Below are 22,764 nucleotides of genomic sequence, written 5' to 3'. Positions count from 1 at the left end.
CCAAGGCTTGCAGTATTTGTCTTTCAGATAGCAGGGCTTTTGTGGCCACTTGTTTGAAGTAGGTTGTCAAATGAATTTGTTTCTTTGGCATGAGGTAAACCATCTGGGAAGTTGTATTCCAGCTTGCTCCCAGGAATATAATTTGTTGACGGGGTACCAGGTATGATTTCTTTTCATTTATGGTGTACCCCAGTCAAGTTAGAACCCTTTGTACAAAGGCTAGATGATTCAAAAGTATGTCCTGGCTTTCTGCCAGAATTAGACAATCATCCAGGTATGGGTATATTTGAATATTTCTTTGCCTGCAAAATGCAATAACTGGAGCTAGGCACTTTGTGAATACCCTGGGTGCAGTAGATGAGCCAAAGGGCAGTGCAGAGAACTGATAGTGTGTGTAGCCTGCTTTGAAACGTAGGTATCTTCTGCAAGATTCCCTGATTGGGATGTGCAGGTATGCTTCTTTTAAATCTAGTGTTGCCAACCAGGCATCTTTGCCTAGCACAGGAAGTAATTGATGAAGAGTCAGCATCTTTAATTTTGGAATCTCCAAAAGGTGTTTAGAGTAGACAGGTCCAGGATAGGATGCCATGAATTGTCTATCCTGGGTACCAGGAAAAGTCTTAAGTAGAAATCTTGTCCCTTTTCCTCTTCTGGTACCAGATGAATAGCCCCCATTCTTGAGAGAAAGTACTTGTTTTTGGGCCTCTGCCCACTGATTTGGTGGTAAGTCCGGCCACCCACCTGGTGTTGGCAACGTGTGGAAGTGAAATCTGTATCTCTGGGACAATATATTTAAAGCCCATTTGTCGTGGGTAATGAATTCCCAATTCTTTGAATGAAGAGCAATCTTTCCCCCCAAAGTGGCAGTCAGTTGATGTGCTTGGAAATTTTAAAAGGAAGTCATTGAGACGGTTTATCATGGGGGCAGTCTTATTATTCCCACATTTGAAAGTGGAGGTCCCCCCACTACTTAATTCTGTGTGTCCCCTAGGACTGAAACCTGGGAATTTTGCTGTGTCTGGGTTTGGCTTGAGAAGACCTGGAAGGGGCTGGAAAGGACCAATTCTTACATGGCCAGTGCCTACTAAATCTAGGAGGCTGAATTTGTAAAAAATCTTAAACAGTTTGCATAGATTTAGCTTCATCTTCCATCTTTTTAAGAACTTCCTCAGCCTTGTTGCCAAACAGGCGGTCCTGATTTAAAGGAGCATCCAACAATTTAGCTTTAACATGATCAGGCAAAAATTGCTCCTTAAGACAAGCATGCCTTCTGAGCACAGACTCAGTAACAGTAGCCCTGCAAGAGGCCTCTAATGAATCAAAACCACATTGCAAAGTATGTTTTCCAACTTGTTCAGCAGAATGCATTAAATTCTGCAATTCTTTACTTTCCACACAGTCAGGAATCAACATAATTTTCTGTTTAAGCAGTCCAATAACATGTTGCTGATACTTTAACATATGAAACTGGCAGTTTAAAGCCCTAATGGCCAAGGTTGCAGAAGTGTAAACCTTCTTACCCCATCTATCCAGTGCCCTGGAGTCTCTATCAGAAGGGTAGGATTTTTAGCAGTAGAAGCCTTAATGCCCTTGGGCCCCTGTGAAATAGTCTCTGGATCTGCAATAGGATTTTTAAAAAGGAACTTGTGGGACTCAGGGACCCTGTAGTATCGGTCAGGTTTTCTGGGGGCAGGAGGCAGGGAATCAGGGGCCAAACTAGATTCCAAAAAAGAATCATCAACAATGTCTAGTACAGGAGAAATAGCTAAAGGTAGGAGAAGGAAATCCCTAAGCCTCTTTTTTGAATCAGACAAATCCTGGCTTTTCCCAGTGGAAATGCTCCCTTAGAGTATGTAAGGTTTCCCCAAATTAAAAATCCTCTGGAGAGGAAGCAGAGGGAATGGAGTCATTTGCATCAGAATCTTCATAAGTAGATAACGGCAAACCCAGATCACCAGAAGAATCAGAAAAAAACAGAACCCTGACCTGAAGATTTATAATCAACTTCAGTCCTAGGCCTCTTAGAAGGGGGGGGGGGGGTGGCTACCCCTGATTAGAGTTATTAGATCTTCAGGCATAGAGGCCTGAGCATGTGGCCTGGGCGTCAGTTTTTTAGGCATGGATTGAGATTTAGGCCTAAGTAAAGAAGGAGGCATCGGTTTAATATGCAAGTCCGTAGGCCTGAATACACCCTCAGAAGCCGGTGCCTGCACAGTGGCTCCGGACCCATCCAAGGGAGAGACATCCGCGGATTCCATAGTTGAAGCATCTTGTGGCATACCGGACTCTGAATGGGTCTCAGTAGAGGCCTACGAATCAGAAGTAGTAGGTATCAGGGGCTGCGAAAGCGCCTCACTGAGTACTGGCCAACTGGTGACTGGCTTAGGAGAAGCATCGTCTGCAGTTTTGGACCTTGGTGGCCTGTCTCTGTCTTTATCTTTGCGTTTTTCGGAATCCCGGTAGTCGGATGGCTAATCGATGACATTTCTGGATAATTAAACCGAGAACCGAAATATTTAGAGGCGAAAATATACAGACGATGGATAGTGCGCTGATTAAATAAAGCACAAAACCGACAGCAAGGTACATTGTGGTCAGGGCCTAGGCAAGGAATACAGTATGAATGAAAATCTTTATGAGGTATTTGCTTTCCACAAGTAATGCAATTATTAACTTTTACTGACATTGGTAAGGAGCAAGAAAAAGTTTCCCCAGCAGGGTACTTAGCTTTAGTTGAAGACTTCGGCTCTGAAACTCTAAAATGAAAATTTCAGTTGTTGTCTGCCCGGCACTTGCAAACTGCTTCTGCTTTGGGCACTGCATGGCAAGAAAGGCTGATGTAATGGCGCTTGAGCATGTGTTAGTCCCCTGACGACCTGACGTCATGGAAGAGGGGACAGCAACTGATGCAGGACCCAAGACTTTGTTAATCAGGCCGACTGAGGGCTCCCTGCAAGCAGATAACCCAAATGTAATGACTGCAACAGTGAAACACGAAGAACATTCAAAAGATAGTGTCAATTTTAATAGGGGTAGGAGGGTGTGAATACTGAGACAGACAGAAGGTGGCAAAACAGACTTACCATTATGGGAAGTGCGTAACTTTCATATCCGATGAAGTGTTTTCTGTCGGCCTCAACTGATGGCACACAGTCCTCAGCTAAGACATCCTGGGGAGGCACTATGAAGGATATTCCTGAGAATGATGAACCCTAAAGATACTCTAGACCTAGAGTGCAGGTCGAGCTTACAGTGAAAGCTAAATGTATGAACTTTAGACCATGAAGCCGCTGCACAAATCTCATTAGTAGGAATACTGTTAAAGAAGGCTGAAGAAGCAGAAAGTGCATCTGTAGAGTGTGCTGTTGGCTTGAAAGGCAAAGACAAACCTTTAGCTCTGTAAACAAAAGTAATGCAAACAGAAATCCATCTGAATAAAGTAAACTCACACACATAGGAACCCAATTTTGTCTGAGAAAAGGAAAGAAATATCACAATTCATAAAAACCTTTGTAGGTGTAAATAAAAATGTAACTAGTGGTGAACATCCAAAGAGTGAAGTAGATATTCACCCTTATTTGAAAAACTTGAGAAGAAAACCAATAAAGTAGTCAGGTTAAAAAAAAAAAAAAAAAAAAGGATGAATGCAAAATGGTACACACCGCATTCCTCAATCTGGTCAAAGGTTTTGACATAATTCCATACTCAGGAATAGTATGAAAGCTAAATAAACTGGGAGTAAACCCCTAAGTCATCTGCTCGATTTCCAACTGAAAAACACAACTCACCACTACAGTCTCACAGGATTATGTGATGGGACTTCTCCTGACTGGTATCTACCTTTCCAAATTAAAAGCCAATACCAAAGGGCTCTGCTGACTAAGTTTGTAGATGATTGCAAGCTAGGAACAGTCACTGAATCCCCAAATGAATTAGCCATCCTGCACGAAGGATTGTCTCAAATAAATAACTGGTGTCAAAATCATGGTCGGAAACTAAATGCCAAAAAATACATTACTGTATCCTTTGGGAAGTCATCTACCTCAGGGCAATACCACATTGACAATATGCCCCTATGAGTTGACACGTTTGTTTGGGATTTGGGAACTTACGTGGACAGCGACCTAACTTTTGACCAACATGTGTCTATTATTGTTAAGTCCTTCTATATTGCACAGCTTATAAAACAAAGGGATTGCATTTAGATCTAGGGATGTCATTGTCCCCCTACTGAATATAATTCCCCCTTTGACAAGTATCTCTCCAGACACATTGCAACAACTGGAACACCCACAAAGATAATTTACTAAAAGTATACAAGGCCTAAACAAGTCCTACAGTGACCAACTCAAAGCTCTGTGACTTTACTCAGTAACCTACAAACTGCTAAGAGGTGACCTGTGTCTGGCATATAAGGCATCCTCCGAACCATTTCTGATGGATTTACTACACATCAACAAGTCAAATGGCATGATAAATACTTGGTCTAGGGGGGTCTAAACCTCTTCTGGAACATCAGCAGAATGCTTTGGAGGGCAGGTATATTTCACAGAGGATACCACTGCTATGAACCAAACTCCCCCATCCACATAAAACAACGTTCATCCCTGTCCATTGTCAAGCACATCTTTGATCTATGCATGAGAAAAAGAAATTTACCCCAGGACTACCCCCTGTACTATTAATGGACAGATGCAACTCCTAAATGATTTATCCTGTGCATGCATCCCCTCAAATTATCTATGGTATAATCCCAGTTATTCTCATTAGGGGTAATATACATTAACCAAGGGATGGGTAAAGCCAATCGATAAACAAATGGGAATTTGACTAGATTATTTTGCACACAAAAAAGGGATATTAGCTAGGTTAAAAATGGCCAGCAAGGGGAGCCAGCCTAGTACTAACCTATGACCCTATAAAAAAGTGCCTGAAACCACTTAGGAAATGAAGGCTGGGTTAGTTCTGAGGAAAACACTATCCCTATTAAAAATCAAATGCAAAGGTTTGCACGATAAGGTCTGCAATTCTGAAATCCTCCTAAAAGAAGTAATGGCTACCAGAAATAACATTTTCCAGAATAAAACAATTAAGTCCGCTGTGACTGCAGGCTCAAATGGCAGTTATGTAAGACCTTGCAGTAGGACAGTAATGTCCCAAGGGAGTACAGGATCCCTCAGTGGGAGGTGCAAAAGGATGGCACCTTTTAGGAAAGCCTGAGAAAATTGACAGGAGCATGCTCCCCCACATGAAAACTGAAAATGGTCACCAAACGAATGTTAGTTGTAGAATAACTAGTTCCCAAGTGAAACAGACCCATCAGGAAATCCAGAATAGCATGGCCGAGGCACCGAGAATGAATCCAAACCTTTAGAATTTGCATAAACCTCTTCCACTAACTTCTGTAGGTCGTCCAAGTGGAAGGCTTCTGGGAAAAAGTGAGGATGTGAATAAACCTGGGAAAAAGCCTGGGATTCCTCGTCATCATTAAAAATGGAGAAACCAAATGGTCAGACAGAGATTAGATGTCCAGGTGAGGCTTGCTGGAAGGATGGTAGTTCAGATCAGTAAGGCAATCAAAGACCCAGAGTGAGTACACCAGGTGAGGATGCAGAAAAGGGAAACAAACCTGTTGAGGTCAAAAGAGAGAAAGGAGAATCATTTTGCTTTGCACCAGGTCACATTCTGCAGAAACTTGACTATAAGAGGAGTCAGGGAATAAGTGTACAGGAGACCCGGGGGTGATGTATGGACTAGAGTGTCCATTGGTGGTGGTCTCTCTCGAGGGATTAAGGTGAAGCAGCTGTTACACCTGATGTTGGCTGGGGCTGCAAACAGGTCTGGCCCCAGTGGCTAAAAAATAAAGGTTAGTTACTCACCATAACTATGCATCTGTGTTGTCCATTGTCATTCTTCGTGAACACATAGGTCGTTGATCCATCCTTGGATCTGGCTCAGCTGCATTTACTTAAGACTCCCATATCTGACTCTCGAGCTCTTCCCTTTACCCCAATGCCTCAGAGCCCTGTAATACCTCAGAATGAATTTGCTGCCCTATAAGCATAAGGACTCACTATAGCCCAAATAAAGAGAAAAGATGAAGGAAAGATAGGGGTCAACCTGGAACAGTGGTTCCAATATCACTGTCAGGTCACTGCTAAATGAAAGGTCAGAAGGGAGGAGGAGGGAAGTTTAAGAATGAAAATGAACACCACAAATGCATAGTTATGGCGTGTACATAAATTTTATATCTGATGATGTCATTTTCATTCATTCCTCAACATATGGGACAGAGTCCCCCCAGCTAAGAGAACCTTTGATGGAAGGATATTCCAGAATACCACAGAACCAAAGGCAACTCGCCTCTGGAGATCAAATCCAACTTGTTATCAGCAATAAAGGTATGGCCATTGGACCAAGCAGCTGCAGCACAAACATCTTCAATAGACGCTCTAGACCAGAAACCAGATGAAGTAGCTATTGACCTAGTAGAGTGAGCCTTTGGAGGTCTGGCCAAAGACCGACATCATTAACAGTAAGCAAAGGTTATGCAATCTGTTAACCTCTTTGGTAAAGTAATTTTGGAAACCGGTTTTCCCAACCTACTGGGGCCAAAGGAGACAAACAGCTCATCGGGTTTTCTAAAAAATCTTTTTTCCACGGAGATAAAAGCAGAGCTGCCTGTGCACATCTAAGAGATGAAGCATGAATTCACTTTTGTTAGAAAAATTAGGGGAAAAACACAGGGAAGTTGATGACTTGATTAATGTTTTTCTCTGAGGCTATATTTGGCAGGAAAGGATGGATTAATACGTAAAGTGGCACTATCTTTGTGGAAAACCAAGTAAGGGGATTTTGACAAGAATGCATGGAGTTCAGAAACTTGCCTCGCTGAAGTAATGGCCACTAGAAAAAAAAAATTTCCAGGAGAGAAACTTGATATCAGACTTGGCCGAAGGCTCAAAAGGAGTCAGAGTCAAATCATGAGTAAAAGCGCAAGATCCCAGGGTGGAGTAAGGTCTTTATCTGGAGGTCCAAGCAGAAAAGTACCTTTAAAGAATGCTTTGCACAATTTAGAAGAAGCTGGGATGGGAGGGGCATATCATTGCCAGTATGATCATTCAAAATGGATGCTAACTGAACTTTGATAGTGGAAAACCTAGCCCCTTCTTTAAGAACTTGAAGCCAGAAAATCTATGACAGCAGAAATGGGTGCAGTATAAGGATCCAAGTCTCTCTGGCAGGTCCAGTAAAAAATAATTTCCACTTACTCTTGAAAATTTTTCTAGTGGAGTCTTTTTGGAATGATTAGATCTGGAGTGGGGTCCTGAATCCACTGATGATGTAGATGATGAGATCACAGGAAGGGAAACCACACTTTACTAGGCCAGAAGGGGGCAATGAGGATAACCTTGCTCTTCAACCAAAGTGTTTTCTGAAAAAATTTAGACATTACAGTTTGGGGGGATAAGTATAAAGGAGACTGGAGGGCCAAGCATGTTCTACAGCATCTCTCGATGACTCCCCTTGTTGGGGGGGATCAGGGCAAAGAACCTGCTGCACTTGTTGTGGGGAGAGGTGAATAGATCACAGCAAGGTTGACTCAATAGACAAAAAATCCTCTCCACCACGAACTGACAGACCACTCATGAGGCATCAGAGTGGACCTGCTGAGTTTGCCCACTAGCACGCTGAATTTCCCCAGTATATGCATTGTCATAAGAAAGTGGTTGGAGGAGATTGCCAACTGCCACACACTCATTGCCTCTCGATGAAGAAGCTAGGCTGTAATCCCCCATTTGTTGATGTACCTAACTACCAACATGCAGCCTGTTTGGATAGCAATTACCCCTGGAGGAAGAGAGTTCTGAAAGGTCTGCAATGGTAAGAAGATCATTCTCCTCACCAGGACACTGATATGCAAATTGGTTTTTACTGGAAATCGCGTGTCCTGGACTCTCTTGCCCCAAGAAATGCCCCCAACCCCAACCAGGAGGCTTCTGTGATCACTGTGGCTACCGGGGCTAGAAACTGGAATGGGTGTCCTTGACAAACTTCATTGGACTGCACCCACCAACAGAGAGAGAATCCTTGCAAACCCAAGTAAGTTTAATCAGACAGGCAGAGCCTGTAGAAGAATTGACCATAGGACAACTAGAGTCCATTTAAGAACATGTAAGCAGAATCAAGCCACTGGAACCAAGGTAATAGCCATCACCATTGATCCTAAAGCCTGAAAAACTAGTTTTGCTAAAGGAGAATGGTGTGAAAGAATATGTCTCACCTGCAGTCTTATGGACTGTACTTTATTTGATGGAATGAAGGTCAAGTGACTGGTGCTGTCCAGGCGAGCTCCTACAAACTCCAAGACTTGAATGGTTTGTAGATGGGAGTTGGCATAACAGACTGTGATTCCTTAAGACTGACATAATTGGAGTAAGTAGTTGCTTGCCTTCTTGAGGAGATGCCTGGTTGGGGCAGTGTAGAGCCAGTCATCTAGGTAAGGAAATATTCTGAATCTGAGCAGTCTCAAATGAGCTGCTACCACTGTCATGCATTTGTTGAACCCCCTTGGGGCTGTGGTGAGGCCAAAGGGCAGGGCTCTAAACTGGTAATGACTGGCCCCCAGCTGAAAGCCCAGGAATCACTCGGAGCACCTGTTCATTTTGATGTGGTAGTATACATCCTGGAGATTGACAGAGCACATCCAATCATCCATCTGTACAAAAGGTAAAATAGACTGAACTGTAACCATCTGGAACTTGGAATTTTTTACAAACTGATTTAAGATTACTGAAGTACAGAACTGATCTCTGGTCCCCTGTTTTCTTTGGCCCTAAAAAGAACTCTAAGTGAGTTCTGATTTCTCTCTGGTCTGGTGGAATCTATTGCATGACTTTTGTCTAGCAGGTTTTGAATTTATAAGGTTGCTAACTCCCACTAACTGGCTGGAACATTGGGGAGTGTATTCCATTTGCATGGTGGGGACTGCAAAAAAGTAATTTAATAGCCTCTGGATATAGTTTTTTGCACCCATGGGTCTTTTCTGACCAATGCTCAGACTTCTGGGTACAGAGATAAGCATCCCACAAAGACTTCCTGAGAAGAGCAGTCAGGCAACCCTTCAGGAGCACTGGAAGTGTTTATCTGAGAAGGTATCTCAAAACCCCTGGTTCTGTGGGCCTCTTGTGCTGTGAAGATGGTGCCTTCCATTGGAACTCCTCTTCCTCGCATCTGGGGGAAGTTTTCCCTTGTTGCTCCTGGAAGGGACCTTGTGCCTTTCAGAACCACATCTTTTTACCTCTGAGCTGATTCTTGGAAAAGGATGTCTGCAGGGTAGAAAAACATTTTCCCATTTCAGACAGTCTTTCCATCTTGCTCAGTATGGGTGAGCATTTCTTTTACTGTAGGGCCAAACAAGGAAGATCAATCAAAGGAGCCATTTCCAGAAGAAAGTAAAGAAAAAAGAAAAAATTAGAAAGAAAGACTTTTTTTTTTTTTTGAAAAGAAGGACTAGAAAGAAAAATATACCAGCAATGGTGTATAAGAAATACCCCATGTACAGGTAGGTCAAAATTACAGGAGGAAAGAAAAAGGAGGGGGGTTTACTAACTATAGTAGCAACAGTACCCATAAAAAAGGAGTATGTAGGAAAAAAGGACTTGAAATCCTAATGCAGAGAAACCCAATAATGGAAAAAGGAAGAAAGGATGAAATATAGGACAATAATATATAGGAAATATTAAATTTCTTTTGTAACATGAAAAATGTAGACCCCCCCCCCCCAACCAAAAGCTCGACAGAGCATGATCCATGTAGTGTAGAAGTGGCAAATGAGATCTGAGCTATTGCAGGGCTCTTAAGCATTATGGGTAAAGGGTGGAGCTCGAAAGTCAGATCAGCCAGCCTAAGTAAATGTGGCCAAGCTGGATCCAAGACCCATACGTTGAGCAATGAGTGAAAATGGCAACTTCAGATTGAAACCTATGTACTTACCATAACAACAGATCTCTGTTGTCTATCTCCCATCTGGTTCAATCTGTGGGTTATTGGCTCGAACACCGGCTATATCCTCCAGACTTCAACTTGCTGGGTTCCACCTTCCCTAGCCTCAATCCCACACTAGCCAGCAGACACTTTGCTTCGAGTTTACCCCATCTTAATATAGCTCTAAAACACATTTCTCACATAAAGGAGGAAGACAAAGACTCCAAGAAGAAAGAATAATCAATCTTATCCATTGGGTCATCTGAGAAAGAGAGACTCACCAAAAAGGCAAGAGTAGGAGGTGGGGAAGGTTGAACCAGATAGAGACAGACAACACAGATTTATTGTTATGTTAAGTACGTTACTTTTGTATCCAATTTTTTCTTCTCCATTTTGCTTCAGTCTGTGACAGAGTCCCCAGCCATATAAAAAATCCCTGGGAAGATCTAAACAGGGATATTCCGCAATACAGTGAAGCCAAATGAAGCAATGGACCTACACTGAATGCCCAGCCTGTAATGAGAAAGAAAGGTGTGATGGCTCACCCAAGTAGCTGCCACACAGACGTCGGCCAAGGAAGTTTGCGTATTATCGCAACCACATTTGGAGCAGGAGAAGCGGTTAATTTGTAAGCTTTTCTCCTGCCGAATACTTTTGTTAAATTTACTTGGAAACTGTGGCACATACTCCTTTATAAAAGTGAAATACATATTTATTTCCCTGTGTAAGACTGTTGCATTGTAAAAAGTATGCATACAAGGTATGACAGTGAAAGTTGTCCGCATGTGGAACAATGAAATTTGCCTGTCATTCATCTGCTACTGTCAGACACACAATTGTACAGCAGCAAAAACTGCGAGACCTGCTGATGTTGGCCACCGGTAATGTTAAATGCTACTTTTTTTTATATAATTGGGAAATGCATTTTGTTTTGGAAAAAGCACTGGTGTGTTTACAATGGGTCTGCAATTGAGTATCTGTGGTGCTGTCCCCCCCCCATTGTCCCTCCTTGGATACCAGCAGTTACCAGCTGCTACTGAAATATTTTAGGGATACAACCATTCGTACTTAGGGCCTGATTTGGGGAAATTATTAAAACACTAGGGCTAGAAACAAGCTTTCCTTTACTAAAAGGCCCTGCTTAGTCATTCCTGACCAAGTATTAACTTCCGTGACAGTTGAAAATCGTCAGTATAGGATGCTACCCAGGAAGAGGCATTAAAGTAGTTAGGAGTTTACACACCCCTTCTGAGGTTTAACACTAATCCTTTCATGAAAACATTGTAAATTACCCCAGGCTTGCAGTGTGGTTGTGATAATACGCAAGTACTGTAGAAGTAGCCACAGCTCTAGCAGAGTGAACCCCACATGGATAACCACTTTTGACACAGGTCTGCCCTATCTGGATTTTAAAAAGTAAACAAACAGTAGAATGGACTTAAAGGTTTTTGTCATGTCCAGGTAAAATCTCAGTTGTGTCTGAACATCAAAGCAATGCAGCAATTATTCACACCTTTATTCAAAAAACTTGGGGAAAAATCACAGGAAAGTGAATAAATCTATTCAAATTACTCTCAGAGGCTACTTTGGGCAGAAAAGTAGGATTGGTGCGGATTAAAACCCTATCCTTGTGAAACACCAGATAAGGAGGAGGAGAAACTAGAGCTTGTTGCTCCGACCACCAGAAACAAAGTTTTCCAAGAAATCAACTAAGTCTGAAGTAGCAGAAGGTTCAAAAGGAAGTCCTGCAAGGACTTGCAGCATGAACGGCAAATCCCAGGGAGGAATCAGAGCCTGAATGGGAGGAGGCAAAAGAAATACATCTTTGAGAAAAGCCTTGGAAATTTTCATAACAGTAATGGAAATATCCTTACTGACATGTAAATTAGAAATGTCTGCCAGTTGTGACTTGATCATAGAAAAAACAACAGCCTGATTTAAACAATTCTCCAAGAAAATCTAGAACCGACTCTAATGGAGCAGAAAAATGTTCAAATCCTAGAGATGCCACCCATGTTGTAAAACATTTCCATTTACTGGAATACACCTTCCTAGTGGATAGCTTCTGGGACAAGGACAAAATAAATATGAACAAAACTATCAAGACAGCATGAGATTTCTGGGATCAATGGAACTGGAGAATCCATGTGATTAGCTTGAGTGACTCTATATTGGGAGGATCCAGACCCACTGGATGAGAAATGAGATCTGGAGTTGGATTCAAAACCCAATCAGGGTATTGCAGAAGAGGCCACAGAAACGGGAACCACATCTGACGAGGATAGAAGGGAGCTATGAGGATCACTGTGGCTCTACAACAGGCTATCTTCTGAAGAAACTTGACAATCAGAGGAACCGTGGGATAACCATTCGGGAGTCCCAGGAGACAAGTGCACAGAGCAGCATCTCTGGATGACTGCCCCCAAGGAGGGACTAAGGTATAATAGCTGTTGCATTTGGTAATGGAAGGGGGAAGCAAAGAGGTCACAAACATGGAGCGCCCTAGTGACGGAAGACATGAACTGCCACTCATGGATTCAGACTACATGGGGAAGAACAATGTTCCTGTTCAAGCTGTCAGACAGAATGTTGGACCTCCTTGGGATGTGCACTGCAATCAGAACGCAGTGAGATGAGAGAGCTCATTGTCAAACCCTCATGGCCTCTTGACAGAAAGAATAAGAACATGTCCCCACCTCCTTATTGAGATAAACATACTGTCCATCTATATTAAAATCACACCACTGGGGAGGACATCCTGAAAGGCCTGCAACATAAGAAGGAGAGCCTTCATCTCCATGACAAGCATGAGAATGTTGGCATCTTCAGAAGCCCAGAACCCCTTGAACTGTCCTCCCTTCGAAATGTCCCTGAACCAAAGAAGGGAGGCATCCATGGTGACTATGATCATAAGAAGTGGAAGAACAAATGGTTTCCCATTGCTTGCTAAGAGAGACTGTAACCACCACTGAATCGTACTGGACAGTACATTGGATGGGACAAGTATGGCCAGTGAACTGCAAGAGTCCACTGCAGAGCCTTCATGTGGCACTTCACTAAAGGGATCAATCCTACTGAACTTTCCATGTGGATTAAGAGTTTCAAGACTGTATGGGCTGGAGGCTTTGCAAGGGCAAACACAGATACTGCTTGCAAATGAAGGCTGATCACTCTGGAGTTTGGCAATTTGACTGATACTATCCAAGTGGTAACCTATGAATTCTAATGTTTGAACAGGCCATAGACTCAGCTTAAGATAACTGACTATAATCCCTAACTGGCCACACAACTGTAAGGTATCTCTGGCAGTGATTAGTGATGCTCTCGTGGGGACAGTGAGAAGCTACTTGTCCAGGTAAAGAAAGACCTGAAAACCCTGCAATTTGTTGAACACCCAGGGGAGGTGGTGAGACCAAATGGCATGACTCGGATTGGCAATGATCAGATCTAAGCTGGAAGTGCAGAAATGTCCTGGAGTGCCTCTCCATCTTGATATGATGGTTAACATCCTTGAGGTCTGGCAAGCACATCCAATCAGCCTTCCTCAGCAGAGGTAGAATGGAATGCATAATGACCATTGTGAATCCAGTCTGTTTCACGAAGGTATTCAATTTGCTTAAGTTTAAAATAGGCCTGAGGTCCTTGTACTTCTTCAGTACCAAAAAGAACTGAGTAGGCCCTGTAGTCTCTTTGGTCTGGTGTGACCTCTTAAATGACTTGATTTGCCAGCAGCTTCTGAATCTCTACCACTGCCTGCAGTCTCTGATGGGGTGGGAATGTCTGGGAATTATTCTTGAAGGAAAGTACAGTTGTGTACACTTATCATAAATGTAGATGTTTGAGTGTATTCACTGTTGCAGTCATCACCTATTGGTTATCCCTGCTGTGGTAGCCCTCGGCCGGCCCAACTACCAGAGTCAATGTTTTTCTACCTCGGCTGCTGTCACCTGTAGTCTGACGTCAGGTGGTCAGTGCCACAAAGCAAGGCAGTTGACGCCATTACATCAGTTTTTCTTGCCCTAACCAGTCAGAAGGCCAAGGAAGTATGGTACAGTGGTCCTGGTGGCTAAATGCCACCATGAGAAGCTTATGACCCCCTAAGGATAGAGGATATAAGGGGGAAAGAGAGAGGGAAACCAGGATGACAACAGTGAACACACTCGAACATCTACATTTATGGTAAGTGTACATAACTGTACTATGTTCTTCATGTTTCACTGTTGCAGTCATCACCTGTGGGAGGATTCCAAAAGCTGAGGAGAGGAGTGGCAGGATCAGTTAGAGACCTAGGCATGGGTCAGCTAGCCCTATAGAACTGCAGAGGAAAACCCTGCCCTAGCCTTAAAGAAAAGAGATATGTGGTAATACTTTGTAAAGGTAAAGACAGAGGTCCAGGTGGCAGCTTCCAAGATGTCACTGGTGGAAATTTCTCTGAGGAATGCTGGGGAAGTGGAGGCTGCCCTAGTGGAATGGGTACGAATAGACTTAGGGGGAGGTTTCCCATGTAGTCTGTAGCAAAAATGGATGCAGTGTGATATCCATTTGGAAATGGTTTGCTTGGAAAGGAGCTTCTGCTCTGCCAATGTGGCAAAGCTGACAAGAAGCTGGTCTGTTTTTCTAAAGGGTTTAGTGTGGTCCAGGTAGTATCTGAGCTGTCTGTGCATGTCTAGCGAGTGCAGAATTCTTTCCCTCTAGTTTTAAGGATTAGGCAAGAAGGTGGGTAGATGTATGGCCTGGTTGAGGGTCACATCAGATACCACCTTGGGCATAAAAGGAGGGGTTAGTCCTCAGGGAGACCCTGTCTGCATGAAAAATGATAAAGGGCTCAATGGCCATGAGTGCCTGAAGTTCTGAATACTTTCTGACTGAGGTGATACCTAGTACGAAAGCAGTCTTCCAGGAGAGGTATCTCAATTCTGCTGAAGCAGCAAGTTCGAATGGTGGTAAGGTTAGTTTGTCTAAAACATAATTCAGGTCCCAGGCTGGCGTGGATGGCCCTCTGGGAGGTCAGATATTAGAAGCCCCTCTGAGGCATTATTTAATCAAAGGATGTGAGAAGAGGGGCTGGTCTATATCGAAATGAGCTGAAATGGCTAAGGCATGGATTTAATAGAAGAGAAGGAGAGGCCATGATTGTGTATCTTGGCTAGGTAGTACAAAATAAGAGGGATGGAAGGTTTTGAGGTACTGCCCCTTCTGGACTGGCTCCAGGAGCAGAATCTTTTCCATTTCCCTCCGCAAGATTTTCTGGTGCTGGGCCTTCTCGCCTATGTTATAATGTCTGGGACCTTGTTGCTTAACAGGGGCCCCCCTTGTTTGCTTTTAAAGTATTAGCCATGCTGACAGTTTGAGAGTCTGCAAGTATGGGTGCAGCACCCCCCCCCCCACCTAAGATCAGGAGAAGCTGCCTGGGAGGCTGTAATGTCAAGCTGCGCAGTAAGGGGTACCAATGCTGTCTGGGCCAATCTGGAGCAAAGAGGATGGCCTTTGGTCTCTCCTTCCTAATCTTGATTAGTACCTTGAGAATAAGAAGCAGAGGAAGGAATGCGTACACAAAGACGGAGTTCCAGGGGAAGGTCAAGGCAGCCACCTTCCACGAAGGTGGAGATATTCCCTGGTACCGAATTTTTTCAGCTGGTGGTTGAGATGCGAAGCAAGAGATCCACCTCCAGAGTTCCCCACTCCTGAATGACTTGTAAAAAGATTTTTCTGTGGAGCTGCCATTCGTGGGGGTCCAGTAAGTTTCTGCTTAGGTGGTCGGGCAGGGTGTTGCTGGATCCCTTGTAGGTAATGAGCAATTAGGTGTAATCCAATGGAGGAGGCTGTCAGCCAAAGGTTCATGGCTGGCCTGCACAGGGGGTAAGATTGAGTCCCTCCCTATTTGTTGATATACCACATTACTGTGGTGTTGTCTGTTTTGATAAGGTGAAACCCCTGGCCTGAGATGGGGTTTGAAGGATGTCAGAGCCTTTTGTACTGCCATCATTTCCTTCTGGGTGATATGTAAGGAAAGGTGCTGGGCATCCAAAGACCTTGGCTCCACCTGCCTTCTAGGTAAGCGCCCCAAGCTATGTCTGAGGGGGAGGGGTCGGTGATGATGGTCTGCCCGGTAGGGCGAAAGATGAAGAGAAGAGCCTTGTACTTGGCACAGGTCTCTGCCCACAAGAGAAACTCAGCCCTTATACAGGGGATCACAGGGAGAGAGGTCTCTAGAGGCTGAGAGTGCTGACACCAAAGGTTCTTTAGATACCAGTGACGTTTCCTGATGTGAAGCCTGGCCAGAGGAATTAGAAGGATGAAAGATGCCATGTACCCCAAAGCTTGCAAGAACTTCCTCGCAGTGAGGTGACTTCTGGAAGCCAGCTGGGTAAAACAGAGAGGCAGGAAGCTCTGCTTTTCTGGGGATAGGAAGACCGTTTGGGAAGCTGTGTCCAGCAGTGCTCCCAATAAAATGATCTTCCTGGAGAGTGTTTGCTTTGATTTCTTCTCATTGATGGTGAACCCTAGGAAAGTTAGGAGGGTTCTGACAAAGAGTAGGTCCTGGAGCAGCTTTTTTTGCACTTTGCAGTCATTCAGACAAGGGTAAAGCTGTATATTTCTCTGTCTGCAAAATGCTATGGCTCGGGCTAAGCATTTAGTGAATACTCTGGGTGCAGTTGATAAACCAAAGGGCAGCGCAGAGAACTGAAAGTGTTGTGAGCCTGCTCTGAAGTGCAGGAATTTCCTACAGGACTCCCTTATGGGGATGTGGAGGTAGGCATCTTTTAAGTCTAGGGTCACTAGCCAGGAATTTTTTGTCAGCATAGGCAGCAACTGCTGCAAAGTTAGCATTCTGAATTTGTGGACCACCAGTTAGGTTTTCAGAATGGATAGATCCAGAGAATAGGGCGCCAAGTGCCCTCTTTTCTGGGAACAAGGAATAGTCTGAAATAAAAGCTTTTGCCAGTTTGATCTGAGGGGACAGGTTCTACTGCACCTTGGGATATGAGAGTTTGGACCTGTTTCACTGCCTCTGCCCAATGATTTGGAGGCAAGTCTGGGTACCCTCTTGGAATTGAGAGTTCGTTGAAAGAGATTTTGTATCCCTAAAAATGATCTTTCAGACCAATTGGTCCTTTGTTACAGAAAGCCAATTTTCTTTGCAGAGGGACAGCCTTTCTCCTACATTTAGCTGAGTGAAAGGAGGGCAGATGGGGGAGAGAGAGTCATTGAGAGTTTCTGCCATAGAAGGGTGGCTTAGAAAGTACAGTTGTGTACACTTACCATAAATGTAAATGTTAGAGTGCATTCACTGTTGCAGTCATTACACTTGGGTTATCCTGCTGGCAGGCTACCCTCAGTCGGCCTGAATTCCAAAGTCTAGGTCCGGCATCGGCTGCTGTCACCTCTTCCCTGACGTCATTGCATCAGGGGGATAAAAGATGCAGCTGACATCATTTTCTTCAGTTTTTCTTGCCCCAGATGTCAGGTGCCCCCAAAAGGGTAGGCTAAAAAATATGCTAATAAGACATGCATGCACCAAAATATATTATGCCTTCATCTACAAGCAAATACACCACATAGGTTATATAGATAAGAGAAGTGCAGATAAGTTCCAGCAAAGAAATGGGGGATGGAGGGTGGGTTAACCTGGACTGCAACAGTGAATACACTAGAACATCTACATTTATGGTAAGTGTACACAACTGTACTATGTTCTTCATGTTTCACTGTTGCAGTCATTACACTTGGATTGAATCCCAAAGGTATGGTTGGGAGGCTGGAGCTAAATAGCATTAGGAGCAGCTATGAGGCCCTGCAGAACTGCAGTGGCAAAGCCTGCCCTGGATTTTATTTATTTATTTTTATTTTACATTTGTTAACCGGGATGGTCCGACTGGACGAGGTCCATTTTCAGCGGAGGCCCAGGGAGAAAAGCTCCACATAAAGACAACTTTACATAACATACAAAAGCATTGTTATCAACAAACATTATTAACATTTTTTCTATAGTAGAAAGTTATACTGAGAGAAAAAAAAGAGAAAAAAAAAAACAAATAAAAATGATCATATACATACATAAGTTAAACTTCATAGATAGCAACAGGCAAAGATAGGTTTCAATATAGGATGTTATGTTTATTGAGTGCGCAGAGGTAAAAAATAGGAAAGAAGTATGGATATAGTATTATGTAGTACATGGACACAGCCATGAATCTCTAAGATATGATTTAAGCCTGTTTTTGAACTGTGAGGTATTTGGAGCAGAGGTCACAGCTAAGGGGAGGTTATTCCAGCATTTAGCTATAGAGAAAAGAGCTTTGCCTGCAGTGTTGTTGACTGCGGAGATATAGAGAAGCTATTTACCAGCAGAACGAAGAGGATGGTTTGCTGTATAGTGTGTTACTAGTTGCTTTAGTGCTGGGATTTTGTCTGGGAATTTTAGAATATTATATGCGATGACTAGTTGGTGGAAAGTCAGTAGTTGTGAGAATTCCAGCCACTGAAGTTCCCTTAGTGGTAGGCAGTGATGAGTTCTGTAGATGCAACTGGTAGCAAACTTGGCCACTTTATTATAACAAGACTCAAGTTTGTCAAGGTCAGTTTTTTTTTACTTGGGTCAGTATTGGTGTTGCATACATTAATATAGACAGTAGGTGGGATTGGGCTAGGGTGACTCGTGCCTGAACTGAAAGAACGTTTTTGTGTCTATATAGTGTATTTATTTTTTTGTGGACTTTTTTGATGGTTTGTGAGATATGGATGTCAAAGTGGAGTTTGTTATCTATTTCAATGCCTAGGAGTTTGGTAAGTGGAGAAGGGGAGATTACAGTACCATTTGTGGAAGTGATAGAGAAGGAAAGAGGAGGTTTTTGTGATTTATTGGGGGTGAACAGGAGTAGTTTGGTTTTATTGGGGTTGAGGATAAGTTGGATATTTGAGATCCAGTTTTCCACTGAGGCAAATGATTCCTGGGTGAGTTGTTGAAGAGTGGTAAGTGATGGGGCTGAGCAGATTAGGGTGGAATCATCTGCATACTGTATGAGTGCGGCATTTTGACTAGAGGTATGCATATTGTTAGTGAAAATAGAAAAAAGAAGTGGACCTAGTATGGAGCCTTGTGGTATGCCTATTGTTGTGGGAAGAAGGGGTGATAGTGTGCCTTGCCATTTGACAGCTTGCTGTCTGTTGGAGAGGTAGTTTTTGAACCAGGCAATAGTGTTGGGGGCAAAGGATAAGGAGGTAAGAGAATCTATTAGCAGGGGTGAGAGACCATGTCAAAGGCCTTTGAGAGTAAAGTGGTAAATGATAGTGCTTTGTAAAGGTGTGCACTGAACTCCAGGTAGCAGCCTCTAAAATGTCTTTGGTTGGTGCTCCCCTGAGGAAGGCTGTTGAAGTGGCTGCTGCTCTGGTTGAATGTGGCCTAATGCCCTTAGGCACTTGCTTGCCATGTTGTGAATAGCAGAAAAGAATGCAGTGGCCTATCCATCTGATCCTGCAGCATATGCCACTAGTAGTTGCTCTGTCTTTCTGAAAGCTTTGGTTCTGTCCAAGTAGAAGCGTAGCTGTCTGTGTATGTCCAAAGAATGCAGAATTCTCTCCCCCTTATTCTGTGGGTTTGGATAAAAAGTAGGCAGATGAATAGTTTGGTTAAGGGCCACACTGGACACTACCTTAGGCATAAATGTCGGGTTTGTCCTCAGAGAAACCCTGTCTGGATAAAAAATGATAAAAGGTTCCACAACCATGAATGCCTGTAGCTCTGAGACTCATCTTGCAGAGGTTATTGCTAGGAGCAGAGCTGTTTTCCAAGATAAAAACTTTATATCAGCTGTAGCGGCTGGCTCAAAAGGAGGCAGGGTGAGTTTTTCCAAAACATAATTGAGGTCCCATGCTGGAATTGGTGATCTCCTTGGAGGCCTTAAGTTTTTGGCTCCTCTGAGGTACTGCCTTAACAAGGGATGAGAAAAGATTGGTGCCTCTGTACTGTAATGAGCCAAAATGGCAGAGGCATGAATTTTAATTGATGAAAAGGATAGGCCTTTGTCCAGCATCTCAGTTAAGTATTGCAAAATTTGAGGAATATTTGGTACAGCTGTGTCAATTCCTTGTGCCTGGTTCCAAGCACAGATTTTCTGGTACTAGGCCTTTTGGCCTCCAAAATAACATCCATTACTGCTTTAGTGAGAGGTGCATTTTGTATCACTACATTATCCGCCATGCTGCCAGATTTAAGGTCTTTAGTTGGCTGTGCAGGATCTGATTGTTTTGTTGGGATAGTAGATGAGGTATTTGAGGCAAGGTCCGAGCCGGGCATTGAGACAAGTTCCTTAGGATTGGATAACAGTACTGGCGGGGCCAGTCTGGGGCAATCAGTATCATCTTTGGCTTCTCTTGTCTGACCTCTAGGAGTACCTTGGGGAGGAGAGGCAGTGGAGGAAAGGCATATACTGCTAAGCTTTTCCAGCTGAAAGATAGGGCGTCCACTTTCCATGCTTGTCTGTGATAAGTCCTTGTGCAGAATCTTTTTAGTTGGTAGTTGTGAGGAGAGGCAAATAGATCTATACCCGGGCATCCCCATTTCCTTGTTATCATGCTGAAGACTTGTGGATCCAATTTCCATTCATGGGGATCCATGAGCTTTCTGCTTAGTTCATCTGCCAGAGTATTTATCTTTCCTGGCAGGAATTGTGCCTGCAGATGTACTTGGTAAGTCAATGCTGTGCCCCACAAAGTCATGGCTAGTCTGCAAGGGGGCAAGAATGAGTGCCTCCCTGCTTGTTTATATACCACATGACCGTGGTGTTGTCTGTCTTTATCAGTAGTTGTCCTGGATGAAGTAGGTCCTTGAAGGCTGTCAGGGCATTCTGAACAGCTAGCATCTCTTTTTGATTGATATGTAGATGCATTTAGTTTGCGGGCCATGTGCCCTGAATATATCTTCCTGCCATGTGGGCCACCCCAGGCATAATCTGATGCATCCGTTGTTAATGTCTGCCTGGCTGGGGGTAAAGTGAATGGCTGTCCCTTGTTTTGGTGACAAGCCTTCGCCCACCAACGAAACTCCTGTTGCAGGCAGGGAATGAGGGTAATTATTGTTTCCAGACTGTGGCAATGTTGAGTCCAAACACTTCTTAGGTACCATTGAAGTTTCCTCATATGCAGTCTCGCATATGAAATTAGTAGAATGCAGGATGCCATGAAGCCCAAAGCCTGCAGAATTTTTCTTGCAGATAACTAGGCCTTTGTTGCCAACAGGTTGAAATAGGTAGTCAATTGCCTTTGCTTGTCTGGCGTGAGATAAGCCATCTGGGCAGTTGTATTTAAGCTTGCACCCAGGAATATTATCTCTTGAGAGGGTACTAGTTTTGATTTCTTTTCGTTGACTGTGTACCCTAGACCTGTTAGAAATCTCTTTACAAACACCAGATGCTGTAGTAGAATATCCTTGCTCTCTGCTTGAATGAGGCAGTCGTCCAAGTAAGGATATATTTGTATTCCTCTTTGTCTGCAGAATGCAATTACTGGCACCAGGCACTTTGTGAAGACCCTGGGTGCAGTAGATAAGCCAAAGGGCAGTGCAGAGAATTGGTAATGCATTGGACCAGCTTTGAATCCGAGGTATCTTCTGCATGTTTGTCTGATTGGGACATGCAGGTATGCCTCTTTTAGGTCTAAAGTCACAATCCAAGCCTTCTTGCCCAGCATGGGCAGAAGTTGCTGTAGAGTCAACATTTTGAATTTTGGTATATCCAGAAATGTATTTAGAATAGATAGGTCCAGTACTGGTCTCCAGGTCTTGTCCTTTCTTGGTACCAAGAACAGTCTTGAATAAAATACTTTGCCCTGCTCTTGCTCTGGTACTTGTTGAATGGCCCTCATGTCCATGAGGGATGAGACTTGCTTTTGTGCCTCTGTCCATTGATGTTTTGGCAGGTCTGGCCAACCGTTTGTTCTTGGCAGGGTATGGAAGTGAAACTTGTAGGCCTGTGACACTATGTCTAGGACCCATTTGTCCTGGGTTATTATGTGCCAGTTTTGAGAAGAAAGTGCTAGTTTTCCCCCTAAAGGTGCTGCCAGAAGATAAGCGCTTGGTGCAGGCAGGGGGAAGTCACTGGGACTGTTTCCTGTATGGCTGTGATTTGTCTTCTTCACTTTTGGAGGTAGAAGCACCCATTGTTTAGACCTGTACGAACCCTGGGGCTGGGATCTGCCTCTTGGGCGTCTGTATCTGCCCCTTTGTGGTCTGTCTGACACTGGAAAGTACCAATTCTTTGTAGGCCAGTGCCTGCTAAATCTTGGAGGCTGAACCTGTAAGAAATCCTTAACCGTTTCATAGATTTAGCTTTGTCTTCCATTTTCTTTAACACTTCCTCTGCTTTAACACCAAACAAAGTATCATGCTGTAATGGGGTATCTAATAATTTTGCTTTGACATGATCAGGCAGACTTTGTTCCTTTAACCAAGCATGCCTCCTGATAACAGAACCCAGAACAGCGGCTCTGCAGGAGGCCTCCAAAGAATCAAAACCACATTGCAAAGCATGCTTTCCAACTTGTTCAGCTGTATGCAATAAATCCTGCATTTCTTTGTTTTCTGCACATTCAGAATTTGTCAACATTTTCTGTTTAAGCAGTGACATAATACATTGCTGATATTTGAGCATATGAAACTGACAATTTAAAGCCCTTATAGCCAAGGTAGCGGAAGTGTAAATCTTTTTTCCCCATCTGTCCAATGCCCTAGAATCCCTGTCAGAGGGGGTAGGGTTTTTTGCAGTGGAAGCCTTGACCCCT

General features: G+C 43.6%; 1 protein-coding gene across 6 annotated transcripts in view; it reads right to left on the bottom strand.

The window, feature by feature from the left end:
- The window catches only part of PLCH1 (phospholipase C eta 1), a 3,453,772-nt gene that overhangs the window by 1,471,194 nt on the left and 1,959,814 nt on the right, over positions 1-22,764 (bottom strand). The gene's annotated exons all lie outside the window — the stretch shown is intronic.

The sequence above is a fragment of the Protopterus annectens genome, chromosome 4.part1, assembly GCF_019279795.1.
Source record: "Protopterus annectens isolate FY-2018-M chromosome 4.part1, PAN1.0, whole genome shotgun sequence".
NCBI lineage: Eukaryota > Metazoa > Chordata > Ceratodontiformes > Protopteridae > Protopterus > Protopterus annectens.
This window is presented reverse-complemented; position numbering and strand designations above follow the sequence as displayed.